General features: G+C 38.0%; 1 protein-coding gene across 2 annotated transcripts in view; it reads right to left on the bottom strand.

Moving 5' to 3' along the window:
• The window catches only part of LOC139138505 (GTP-binding protein Di-Ras2-like), a 68805-nt gene extending 57344 nt beyond the window's left edge, over positions 1-11461 (bottom strand). Inside the window, exons 1-2 of one of the 2 annotated variants that reach the window (XM_070706908.1) lie at positions 11444-11461; positions 7699-7847 (exon numbers count right to left, since the gene is read on the bottom strand). The gene's annotated coding sequence lies outside the window, so the exon portion shown is untranslated. Of the gene's footprint in view, positions 1-7698; positions 7848-7949; positions 8086-11443 lie in introns of those variants that run through there. The other variant, XM_070706907.1, reaches the window with a different exon arrangement.
• Positions 11462-14086: the final 2625 nt, after the last annotated feature.

Raw genomic sequence — 14086 nt, 5'->3', positions numbered from 1 at the left:
ATTCAAAATGCATTTCTTTTGCTACAGGAAATGATTCCAGATTTTCAATTAGTTTTCACACAAATTATATATATATATATATATATATATATATATATATATATATATATTATATATATATATATATATATATATAATAACACATATTACTTCAAGTACAAAGTAACTATGTTACTTAAGTTTAATGCATCCCGCTAACATAGGACAGATAGAAGTAAATTTTCCATAGATCTTCACTCTAAAATTTTATGGTTGGGACGGACAATTGTAATTATTGTGTTTTTAGGTGATGTTTACGACATTTTTAAACCAATTCAGAGCGTTTGTTTGACAGTCTGAGAGTAGATTTATCAGTAATGAATTATAAAGGGAGGCATATATATATATATATATATATATATATATATATATATATATATATATTTATATATATATATATATATATATATATATATATATATATATATATTATATATATAATATATATATATATATATATATATATATATATATATATATATGTGATGATCCGTTAGCTCAGTTGGTAGAGCATCCGAACTGAATTCAGGGGTCGTGGGTTCAAGTCCTACATGGGTCATTTTTTCAAGCCCCCAAATTTGCTGTGCAGAGACACTCAGATGTAGTTGTGTGTTTTTCTAATTAGTTTATATATATATATATATATATATATATATATATATATATATATAATATATATATATATATATATATATATATATTTATAATATAGTGACGTCAAGAAATTGAATAACATACATACATACATTGTGACGTCTACCCAAATACCAATCCTTTCAAAAAAATTCAAATTGCTCAATTAATGAAATATTGACGAAGTCGTCAAGTTTCTCCAGCTTTGGTGAAGAGGGGTGAGAAAATATTTAGCATCCTTTCAGGGTTGAATCATTTACTTTTTGAGTTCATAGTGTTGATCGCAGATTTTTACAGAAGTTCGAGAAGAATTCGCCGAGCCATCCCCGGCCACAAAACCTGAACCCCCCCCCCTAACAGGAAGAAAGCGTAGACAGTCAAGGGAATGGCCTTTCACCGTCTGTGAAAAAAGTCATTTGCTGCAATTTCGCTTGGCTAACGGAATTGCCAACAATGTCAAATGCAGCCTTAATGTCTGATCAATACCGAGAATCCTTGCTCTCGAGATAATATACGCCAAAGGAGAAATTCATACAATCACCATCAAAATCGAGAGTTTAATAGCCCAGACATGACCTTCACGTCGGATAGCGCCACCATTGTCCAATTATTACAAAACAGTGTAGCCTTCCCGTGATGAGCTACCTTCCCAGAATTGCTCTGCGCGTTACTTTATAGCCTTGATGCCAGTCTATGTGAAAGTGTTTAAATATTTGATCGAAAATAGTTTAAATATGCAGTTGGCATCAAAGTTAATTTTTGTTCCTGTCATCATCCAAATCAACGGAAGACAGCTCCTTAATACAGTGATAAAAAGACGTGCAGATTAGCTGTATGACATATCAAACCATTCTATCTCAACAGTCACTTTCTGTTTTAATTCCACTCAAAAGTTTGAAAGGCAGGCGGCCAATCGGTTAAAAAAGCGTGCTTGGAAATTCAGCGCAAACTCAATTTGCTCGTAGTTGATAGCTTGTAAAAATTCTAGTAGCGATGTGACATGCTGCACATGAATGTGTACTATCATGACGAATGTACACCGTCTTTTACAGCCTTCAACCACCATTTGCTAATCAGTGTGAGATCTCTCGCTGACGTGTGCGCTCAATGTGTCCATGGTTTTTGCAAGGTCTTCAAAGTGGCTAAAAAAATCTAGACGTCGCACGTATCTTTGTAGCTTTACTTTCCTCCTGCCCCCAAATGCTGCTCCATTTAGGAGTACTTTCATGTACAACGTAAAATTCATAATCGCTGGTTTGAGCGTCCGTACGCTGGTCTACCCGATCCCCATCGATGACCAACTGCTAAAACTGTCGGGAGTCGGAACGATTGATACGTCATTCTTTATTATACAAGAACTGAATATGTCACTTTAAAAGCTAAAAAACCACGAATGCAACAACTCTTGGAATTTCAAGTCCGTTTGAGTATTCTTCCTCTTCAAAGCTAGAATTTCTTTTCTACGTTTTGAAACCCCCTTTCATTTCTGTTGCACCTTGCTCGCAAAATTTACACATTAAGGTAGTTTGCGCCTCGAAAGTGAAATACTTAAACTTTTGCTCAAATTTTCCTGAATGAAACTTTTAACCATTCTCTTACCAAATCAACAATAAAACTCGGAGGTCACAGCGCATAGTTTGGAACTGGCGAAACAAATGGCAAACATTTTGCGATATTTGAAATTCAAAATGGCCGCCATTCCTGTGATAGCTCTAAAACTAAGACGGTGAAAGTTTCTTTTTCCAACAGCTTTAAAATGAGCCACAACAAGTGATAGATCAGAAAAGAATCTTAGAAATTCTGAGAATCCGACTATCTGTCCCCGAGGCACTTCCACCTTAATTGTAATATTTGTTTTCAAGAATTATATTAGGCTGAGATATCTTGGTATTTACATAAAGAGTATTATCGGTCCACTAGCTGTTACGGAGTGGATATCAGAACAAGCGATTTTATCTATAAGGGTATTCGTATGATTCAATCAAATGTTGTGGATTCTGTAGTTTAAAGAATCAAGATATCCAACGTGCCCCATCGGGCTCCTTTGCTTCTTAGCGATTGGGATGTACCGATTGCATATGGTAGCGTCCGAGTCATATCATAACTGTACGACAAGGAACATCCGAAACCATGCTCAATCAGTTGCTGTGTTCCGACTGAATTCAACTGAACGTTTCAAGTGGAGCCAGCCGGCACTTGGTAGTTTTTTCTGTTAGAATTAGATCCCTGTCGATGGACGGTAAAAAAGATAAAATGTATTCAAATTCCCACTCGTCAAAGGTTGTTTGCTTTGTTGGTATCCAAAAATAAGCAACGTTGTTCACAGTCACCTTATTGATCCACAAAAACCAAACACCTTTGTAGACAAACTAATAGGCTTGCCCACATAAGACCATCAAAGGGTCTCTGCCTATAATCGGCGAGGGAGACAAGTGATTTGTGCTTTTACTTGCATAGTTGTAGGCTCACTGTTAGGCATCTGAAATGTCATAATATAGGCTCAGACGCAACGGTTACGCTTTGCGAATGCAGAAAACAAGTTTTCTTCGAATCTTGCAAATTCAACGAACGAAAAGGGTGTAAGTCTTTTGGGTGTCGATGTGTGCACGACGACTTGAAAAACTACGAGCAAGTTAGGGTGCAATACTTCATCAAAGCATCGAATATGTTGGCAAGATAAAAAAACAAACTGACGGAAGCACGAAAAGATTTGATTTTTGTTCAACATAAGGTTTTACTCTACTTTATTTTACTCTGCATAGTTTGTTTTTATTACAAATAGTATTGTGTAATTCCAGAAAGTCATCTTCTTGTTGGAATTGATGGCTGTGCGGGTGTTGAATATAGCTCTTTCCAACCTGTTAATGTGTGATGTGTATACATTTGTAGGCGGGTTAATTGGATGCACTACAGATTCCACCTCCACAGTCGAAACACATCTCCGGTGAAAAATCTCAGTGGCTAGAAAATCACGACGTTTTCGTAAATCGTGATGGAAACTGCTGAATATCGTGTGAAGCAGAGAAACGTTGCAGTGGTTAATTGATGACGGGATTTTTCCACGTGCCGTGCTTATTTGCAGGGTCAATTGGAATATTTACATGCGACGGTCGATTTCACAATGAAAGGGTCATTGGTTGACGTCATAGAGCGTTTACACGTGTGAACTACATCTGAACGAAATGTCGCCTTTTATGTAACTACTCCATTTCCACTCCGCCGCAGGGGTCAAAGGTCAATTGGAAGTGACTTTCCTCTTTACTCTAGCTCTCGACATATCGATTCCCGTGATGAACTTTTTACAGTCAACATTAAGCATTTCTTTAAACTCTTTTGAAACTCATGCAATTTGGTGTTTTTTGAGTTTATTACGGATTTCAACACACCAATTTAACGGGTCCCTCGTTTCTAAGTTCATCTTCCGACCACATCACAAAAAAATCAAATGTTGAATTGCATGTGCCACGTCTTAAATTGCTAGAGTCTTGAAGAAGTCAGAATATGTAATACATCTCGTCACCAATGAAAGCTTCACGTGTCAACGTACTTATCAAGTAACCTGACTTTGGAAATACCATGTGAAAACGATCAATAAAATGTGAACATTGTACTATAAGTGACATTTTCAAGTGTACGTTTCATCGTGGAAGTAATAAGTAGCCGGCGATAAACAGTTTATGGCAAAGCTTTGATAAGAAAAAGGGGGCAGTGTAAATAAATAAACACTACGGAAGTCACCCGGCATGCAACGCTACCCGACAGACATCCTCTATAGCCACTGATTACTGGTCTGAAGTCAAAACCAAAAGACCTCAAGTACGAGCCTGGACTTAAACTTTCGCTCAAATTTGTCGTGATGAAACTTTAAACCATTCCCTCTCAAAATAGAGTACAAAAATCATTTGAATTCTAGAGAAACAAAATTAACCAATATTTGCTGAGATTTGAAGTTCAAAATGGCCGTCATTAATGTGATAAGAAAGCGACTAAAATGTTCGACGGATTTTCACAGAAATAAGTCGATTGTTCTTATAATACCGAACAGTCCAGAAATGTTAGATTGTGTAACATAAAATTATGTATGTATGTATGTATGTATGTATGTATGTATGTATGTATGTATGTATGTATGTATGTATGTATGTATGTATGTATGTATGTATGTATGTATGTATGTATGTATGTATGTATGTATGTATGTATGTATGTATGTATGTATGTATGTATGTATGTATGTATGTATGTATGTATGTATGTATGTATGTATGTATGTATGTATGTATCAATCTATCTATCTATCTATCTATCTATCTATCTATCTATCTATCTATCTATGTATCTATGTGTATCTATCTATCTATCTATATATCTATCTATCTATCTATCTATCTATCTATCTATCTATCTATCTATCTATCTATCAATCTATCTATCTATGTATGTGTGTGTGTCTGTAGGTAGGTGGGTGGGTAGGTAGGTAGGTAGGTAGGTAGGTAAGGTGGTTGGTAGTTAGGAATGTAGGTAAGTTTGAGAGTAGATAAGGTAGGTAGGATATGTATTTACGTATGAATGTAAGCGTGCTTATTTGTAAATTGTTTTCAACATCATCGTATCGTAGCATCACGTTACAATGTTAACAACATTGGTTTTATAAGTCGGATGAAAGAATATTTGTTGATAAAAGTTTATTTGATAACTTAACAATGGATTTCAACCTTGCAAACACTATTTCTTCTAAAGATCGAATTACAGAAATAGCGTTATCATCCTACTCGTCGTAAAATGCTCATTAGCAAGTCAGAAGCAGATTTGTCCGAACCGTGGAATTAAAAGCAACCAGAGATTATGCGGTTGGGAACGATGGATTATCCATCACATGGAAGCAATTCTGGGATCAATACATTATAATTTTACAAAAAGTCGATTTCTTCATTTTTTAAAGGGGCTTAGCCATTAGTGTACGTCCATTTACTTTTTACAGCGGAGAATATTCACCACAAATGCAATTAAATTCCTCAATAACTTACTCTTAATCAAATTACCGGAGATAAATCTGCATACTCATTAGATTGACGGGAGTTAGCGCGAGCTCCTTTCTACGTGTGTATTGTGACGGTAGTTACACGCCACGGGGCAAGATATACGGCACATACACTAAGTGCAGATATCGACCGCTTTCCCGCTTTTAATTTAAACTGAGATCTATTCTTAGCCAGCATTCAATACGGCAAGAATGGAATAAAACATGGGGAAATCGATGAGAGTTAGAGATAAAAAAAACCAAACAGATAGTTATGAAATGGGGGATTTGTCGCTCATGTCGACTTTTTTTGACGTCGTCAATTCTAAGAATTTATAATCAAAGAGGAATCGATGGTGTTGATCGTAAGAAAAATCTTGACGTCAAAGGTATGCCAGCCTCCTCATGGTCTGTAAGTTGTGGTTAGCAGAAGAGCGAGAGTGAGAAATATAAAATAGATTTCGTCTTTCAAGATTTCGCTTTCGACGCCTCTCTCTAAGATAATGGTCTAGATACGTCACAGACCCTGTTTTGATAACGCACAACTTTTCTGACGATTGGTGGGTCAGTACCGCTGCAAACTCCCAAGAATTATAATTCGATTCGAGAAAAAGCATGCAACTGTGTACCTTTCGCCAAAATTGTTGGCCAGGACACAAAAGCTCAGATGTGTTAGACGGAAGAACCGAGCGATTTTGACAAACGAGAGAAGGGAAAAGAAACTTACAATGTCTGAATGGCTGCGAACAATCTCGTTGCTATGCCGCCCGCGATATCAATTAAAACCATTGACTGCTCTGCGCTGGGCGCGAGTGTTATGCATTTATTAGCTGCAATGGTGTAACAGTAAGTTGCATTCATAAGATCAGAGCTGGTGAAGTTCGCAACACATCAATGGCGTGTACGTGGACTGCACTGATTATGTTCCAATACTCCACAATAATCAAGATATCTGTGTTATTGGCACTATACATTGACCTTGCTAATTTTTATTTGTGTTTTATATTTATGCGGATCTAAGAAAATACAACCCATTATCTATCGTTTACACTCACGAATTATCATTTTATCATTTACTTTTACTTTGACGAGAAATAAAAATATATTCAAAATGGTGACAAGAAAGTGTTTGAAATTTAATTCTGATTTGAAAAGATTTTTAATGACGGAGTTAATATCACAGCAAACACTTGTATTCCTGTTAGAAGAATTCGATCATTGGTCTCAGCTAGCAATCTATTAACCTCCTATTCAGCCAAGCTACCTACCTGCCGCATTCAAGAACACACATACGTGTGACCTCTATGTACACTTGTATGATTGGTGTATGAGATTAATATAATACGCGCCGTGAAGACGAAACGCCGAATCTGTCCTCAATGTTTCCAACATCCTCGCGAGACCGACGGAGCTTTTTTCCCGCTCCACAAAACTACGCAAAAATCACGCATGTACTAATTGTTGCCGTAAAGTGGCTTGTCACGGTGATTTACGTCGATGGTTTCCAACAGAAACTTAAAAGTTTGGTAAGAAGGAATCCCTAATCGTATAGAACCAAATTACGTCATGAACAATCACTACTTCAAGTTGTGGGAGATTTATGACTAGTAGATAAAATTTACCAAAATAATTGAAATAATTTGATGACATTCATTTTACGTGAAAAACTGTCCAACGGGCGAATATACTCTCAGTAAATACGAGAAATGAGTTTGATACCAGATAAATAGGTAAGTAGGTCATAGGGTAGGTAAGAAGATGATCGCACTTTCATACGTGTTATTCTGTCCCTATTCATCACTCTGTTATGTGTGAATTTATCTGTCCTCTTGGCTTTAGAAAATTACATCTGCAAGCGCGTCTGTGACGTTATGGACCTTGAGTTTAGTTGCTGTAGGGATGTTCTACGCTCAGCGGTTCTCGCGTTTCCAAGTCGACGATGACTTTCTCCATACTAACACACAAGAACACGGAAATCTGGTCACAAAAACGGAAATTCATCTTACCTGGCGTACTTTACAGTGGAACAGATAAAGCGACAGTAGTTCGCCTGAGTGGTGGAGACGAGAACCCTTGATAATCACAAGGACTTCAACCAATCCAGGAATTTAATTTTTCCACTGGCAGATAAAATCGCTCCAGGTCTCTCCGATCTCTGCAAGTGAGATTGAAGAGGAAATAACATACTTCAAAAGTCCACTTCAGTTATAAAAACGATCGAGCCACGGATATCATTATTATATATTTTTATACTCACGCTAATGTGATGAGGACAATTTACGTCAAGCGTTGCGAAATACCGGTCGTGGGTGTAACTTTCCAAATTGATGGATGCCCTATCATGAATAATCTCGGGTTCAATGAAACAAGGGCATGACCGCTCTCAAATGAAATAATCGCCTTTCCGTAGCTTGCTTGACAGACCGAGCGTATCGCTTGCGCATGCGCATGTTGAGGAGTTTGGTCATATAATTCTGTCTGTCAAACTTTTACAAAGTTATACCTGTTTCTGCCTCTCTAACTCTCGCCATCTCTCTGTCCCTCACTGTCTGTCTGTCTGTCTGTCTGTCTGTCTGTCTCTTTCTTTGTCTGTGTCGCTTTCTTTCTCTTTGTCTATGTATCTGTGTATGTCTATCTGTCTCTGTCTCTACCTGTCTTCCTCTCTCTCCCCCCCTCTCTCTCCTCCTCCGGCCCTTGGACTCTTGTAGGAGACTAACCCAGCAAACTCAGCCCAAAGTGAGCTTAATTCCATTTTACAACGATGTAACGTGATCATAATCTTTAATAGGAACAAATATTATGGCTATCAGCAGCTTTATACAGAAAGATCTCTGATACGTGAAAATTCTCCATCGATAGTCAGTCATCACCGGCATTTGTATTTCAAGAACAACCATAGATAATTTTTACATGGTATAGTACTATTACAAGTTGCAGTGGTAATGTCTTATCATATGGACATGAGCACCAAAACCCTCCTCCCCTCCCAGCCAAATGGACTCGCACGTCACCCGAAGAACAGTTTTAAAGTACATTACAGGACAAGATTTGCTGCATAACATTACTACACATCCCTGAGAAAGAGGGGTGCTTAGCTTTTTTTTTCTGTACAAAGTATCTCTTCTCTTTAGGAAGGCCTTTTCGATACAATCTTTACTGTTACGGTATTACCCTATTACTGGATAAGGCTGCATTCACAAACACTGGAACGGGAATTGACCGGGGATCATCAAGGATACGTTAGGGTTATTTGAAGGGATTTGGGGACTTAAAGGGGAGACTCGAAACTGTCTCTGATTGATATGGAATGTGTGTTGTCTCTTAAATAAAAGGTCAAAAAGTAAATTGTGTATCAACGTACACATTGTTAAGAACACATTCACAGCAGACATATACAAGTACTTTCTCACACGCATAGGCATCAAGCCTTATCACATGGAACTGCTCCAGCCTCTTTGTTCTATGTGTTAAGAGAAACATTAATTTCGGTTTTTTTCAGTCGGAGCATTACAAATATTACAGTGGGCCGCTTTTTTTGCACAATACTTAAGATTTATGAAACAACTTATCCACAACTTGTGCAGCTCTATAAGCAGAGACAGGAAACCAAAAGTTTGAGCCTAAAGTTGTAAAAAACATGATTGGAACTAATTCGAAATAATTGGATGGTGAATTAATGCCGATTTAATGTACAAATGTAATCCCATCTGCTTTTCTTTTTACATTCCACACTTGTTTTTATGAGTAATTTGTATTATTGCAACATTCAACTATCTTGCCCCTAACACTTTTGAGAAATTTAAAAAATATAAAAATCTTATTATCCCAAATTTGTTCCAATCGTGTTAAAACAAAATGGCAACTGTTGATAACCGTACAGAAAATAACTAGTGCGACCCTGTTTCCATACATCGACACTGCAGCATGTGGAAGTCACATGGGGTCACTTTAAATAGGACACAAATGGAACAGTGCCTTGAGTAACAACCCAGATTGATGAGAATAGGCCACTTACATGACCCAAGAGTGACCTTACTCCATTTACATGACCCAAGAGTGACCTTACTCCATTTATAGCTGTAACTTTTGGCTAATTTTTTGGTGGTTTTGTTTTGTGTATCCAGCGCAGTTTCTTGTTCTACTCCCTGAAGAGTGATGAAAAGTCCAGTTGTTTAGCTTATTGAACACAGGCATATGTGTACAGTCAGCATTGTTATTCCTTCGATATTGAATTCAAGTCCGGCATAGAATTCGTTTTTCATTAATAACAATGATTACAGTCTTTACACATATACAGAGAATTTTGCCAAACAGAATATTTGTTGTTCCAGCATGCTGTGGGGAGAAGAACAAGAAACTGCAGTTGCTCGACAGAACAAAACGTACTAAAAATTAGCAAAAAGGTACACCTAATGTCCCTTTCATACAATTACGTTATTTATGTTGAGTTGTCCTGACAGGTGAGGGAAGTCATCCTTATTCTAAACCTTTTTATGTGATCGTTTTTTCTGTTTTATAAGTCTTAGATGAAGTTTTCCGTCAAGAGAAAATATGTCAAAACAGCGCCCTCCTTTCCTGGAAGAGAAACAGACATCATACAGACAGACAGACAGACTGACAGACAGACACACGCGCACCGAAAAAATCAGTCTATTCCAAAATCAGGCCAGTTTAATTTTATGGAGGGGGGATTCAAAATTACAGCAATTCATAAGGGTGCATTATATTTGAACGCGTTTTGAGTTGGTTAGGGTAGGCGTTTCAATTTTGAAAAAAATCACAGAAGTTTCGGGGGTTTTTTGGATCCCCCATCAGAGGTGTTGCGTTTTCGAGTACTTGATGTCACCCTCTCTCTGAATTCACTCAGAATTGAAGTGACGACTAACGGCTCATCAAATGGTGATATCGGATATCCCTTCCTCTATCTGCGGCCTTCAAATTTAGTTCACGCTCTTTCCGATATTACTAACGTCCAGTATAACTCTTGCTACGTGTCCTCTATTTCCTTGAGAATGAGCGTGTTTATAATTATATATTATCACCTGCAGCAGATTGTAAAGTAGTAAATAAATGTATAGCGTGTACGAGGAATTTCGCGTAAGTGACATACTTATCTATCATATCGATTCACTTTGAGCAAACTGACCGCCGCTTTGCTGTCATAACGATTTAAATGTTTCCTTTTCATGTAACATTGCATACGAACGCACATTATCCCGTTTGCCATATTCTAGTACAGTCGGAATACTCAATTCAAACCAGCTGTATTAATAGGATGGATAATAAATAGTCAATCGAAATCAAATCTAGCGTTTGCTGCACCACGGTCCCTTTTGTGGAGGGACCGTGGCTGCACGTGCGCCGTGGCACTGTCCGAGAAGCTCTGAAGACAATGGGCAGGTGGTGTTGTAGAGGGGCGGCAGGCAGGACTGCTGCCGATTCGGTTTTGATAGTAATCACTGGTTGACTGGCAGAACATCTTGAAGCTCAAGTTTGATCGTAAACAGGAGAACTTAAAACCAAGTGATGGACAAAACATGGTGTTAAAACTTACATATCTCATCTTCGTTGTCGAATAGCATTTTGTGATGTCAGTAAACTAGAACGCCACCGCACACAGAGAACCAAGTTAACTATAAAGTACCATGATGTTGTAGTTATCAGAACACTTCAGTAGCCAGTAATAAAAGTTCAACCCACATACCCTCCCCACTTCCATAAATGAAAGATGAGTTTTTGTCAAAAACTTACCGAATTAAAATCCCTATCCAGACTCCTGGATGCATTACAGGGCGCGTTGATAAACACGTGAAAGATTGCACCGCACCAATATTTGTACGTTTAATAATTACCCAAGTTAATGATATGGCATAATGTATTTGACACAGGGTAGAGGAATTTCATAGGTATGTCAAAGGTGTGTGCGCACATCAATAGCGTGACTGGGCGTTACAAACCAAATGATTGGCACCGTGACCACCGTAGGGATGAACAACCGCCTACATTTTTTTTAGATATCAAACGCATATAAACATAAGCAATATTAAACGGACAACACTGGTATAAATTGAAACTCATGTTATCATTCATACATGAAGTGGAGCTCAAAGAGGCCACTGTACTCCGGAACATCTAAAGTGATTTTTTTTCACGTTTCGAAACAAATGTTAAAAATACAATCTTCAAGTGCCAAAGTCATGGTATTACATGTTCAAAATTTTTAGTCGTGATCTTAAAGGAAAACGGTCGTCGGAACTGCGCCTGTGCGAGTTTCTTGTTTACAAACAATGTATTTCAACATTTTCGTGCACGATATCTAGACGCACCTCATCATCAACGTGCAGCATTTTAATTATACGATGTAGATTATGACAGACATGCTTCAACTTTCACCAATCACCATCGTACTTTTTGATACAGTGTTTACATCGGTCGTATGGGTCCCATACGACCTTTGAGCGTAGTTCCTTTAAGCGACAAGAAACGTCAATATTTCGCAGCGAGGGAGAACACACGTCTATACATTTTCCTCCTGTTGCCACGCCTCTCCCGGTAAGAAGTACATCAAAACTTTGTGCATTCTGTTTTAGGAAAACAAACCGATATGACGATGCAAAAAACTAAAAATATCTCGCGCCAAACCGAAATTTGAGAAATGGTGCATGATCCTTCGCATGCAGCATAGAGTGATCTACTTTTTACCGCTACGATGTATCCAGTGACCTCTCCTCATGGACGTACCACGGGACGTCATGCTCTATTCCACGAAATGACGTCACTGTAGGTGTGAACAGAACAATGTCTGCGCACCCACAGTGACGTCCTTGCGTGGAATAGAGAAGGTCAAAGTGAACTTGACTTACATACGATAACACTTTTGCATTCATCAACAGTAATATTAGCATGTGAATAACAATTAAATTTGCATTTCAATACCCATTGATACAGTCTCAGGCTAACAATAGCATATTAAAACACGTATTTTCACCTTTATTTGTGAAACGTCGATATTAATGGGTAAGTGTTTTCCTCTACTATGCGTAAGTAATGACTTGATAATTTTCACATCATCCACACATCGATATTCATAGTTATATCGTTATTTTTTAACTCACCGTCAACAGAGCTTTTATAAAATGAGCGTCCGTAAAAACAAACAAAAATATTGACAAGAAATGTTAGGGTGTTGGTGTTTCCCAGGATGAATCCGGTGTTCTCACAGAGTTGCCTTATCTTTAAGGTTCACGGGCATTTAAAGGCCAGGGATATGGGTGAATCGATAATTTTTTTATTCAATTTGTGTTAAATCCCGCCGTGTACCTTTCTACAAATTATGTCTGTTTTCACAAGGTTGATGGTACTCATTTGGAAACCATCCAGTGGCGCGTTGCACTCAATGAAACTACATGTACTTCCTATACTTCTAGGTTATTACGATGCCAAGAACTAATACAAGTATGCCAAGTTTTGAACACAACGCGCTGTAATTCGTTACGGTGTCCATCCACTCACCCACGTGTGTGCAATTCCGAAGCACGCACAGCGATATGCCGATGTCAATGTACTTTAATACTTGAAAGGGTGAAATGAGTGCATTTGAGACATAAAAATGACTCTTCCCTCTTTTGGCCCCGACCTTGACTGCAAACGATGCTACAGCAGTAGTGCATGACTGTCATTTTTTGACTTCTAACTGACCTGCTTTTGTCTTTAATTTGTAATCGTTCTCACTGAAGTACATTCACACAGACCAAGAAATTATGACAGTCATTTTCCAATCTCTTCGAAATGCGATCCCTACTGTTTTTTTTATTAATATAGAAACACATGGTGCGTAAAACATCACCCTACGAAGTTCTGCTGAGTTGTGTTTTTTATCGTGGATAGTGAAGTAGCAAGCTTAGATTGGTTTACGGAGCTTTGCTTATCAATGCCAATATATTACGACAAAGGTGAAAGTGACGAAAGGAAAATCTCACAAACGTTTTGATGCACTAGTGTATTTACATGTATTTGAAGTAAATTAATCTTGCCAAGCACGAGGAAATTCGTGTGTCATGCATACCACTTTTAAGGAGTTGCCGGCCGTTAATTTCTCAAATTTGTGCGCTGATTGGACACAATTCAGAGCAGCAGGCGAATAAAATACAGTTGATGAACAGACATACAGTTGCACATATAAGCAGAGAGAGAGAGAGAGAGAGAGAGAGAGAGAGAGAGAGAGAGAGAGAGAGAGAGAGAGAGAGAGAGAGAGAGAGAGAGAGAGAGAGGAGAGGAGAAAGAGAGGAGAGAGAGGAGAGGGAGGAAAAGGGGAATCAATAAATAATTGCTTAAGGCTATTGTAGGGGCTATTTTAAAACACTAACCGTGTAGTACCTTGTTTTCAGAGTTTGT

The sequence above is a fragment of the Ptychodera flava genome, chromosome 8 (genome assembly GCF_041260155.1).
Source record: "Ptychodera flava strain L36383 chromosome 8, AS_Pfla_20210202, whole genome shotgun sequence".
Classification (NCBI taxonomy): Eukaryota; Metazoa; Hemichordata; class Enteropneusta; family Ptychoderidae; genus Ptychodera; species Ptychodera flava.
Note: the sequence above shows the minus strand (reverse complement) of the source record. Positions and strands in the feature narration are given on the sequence as shown.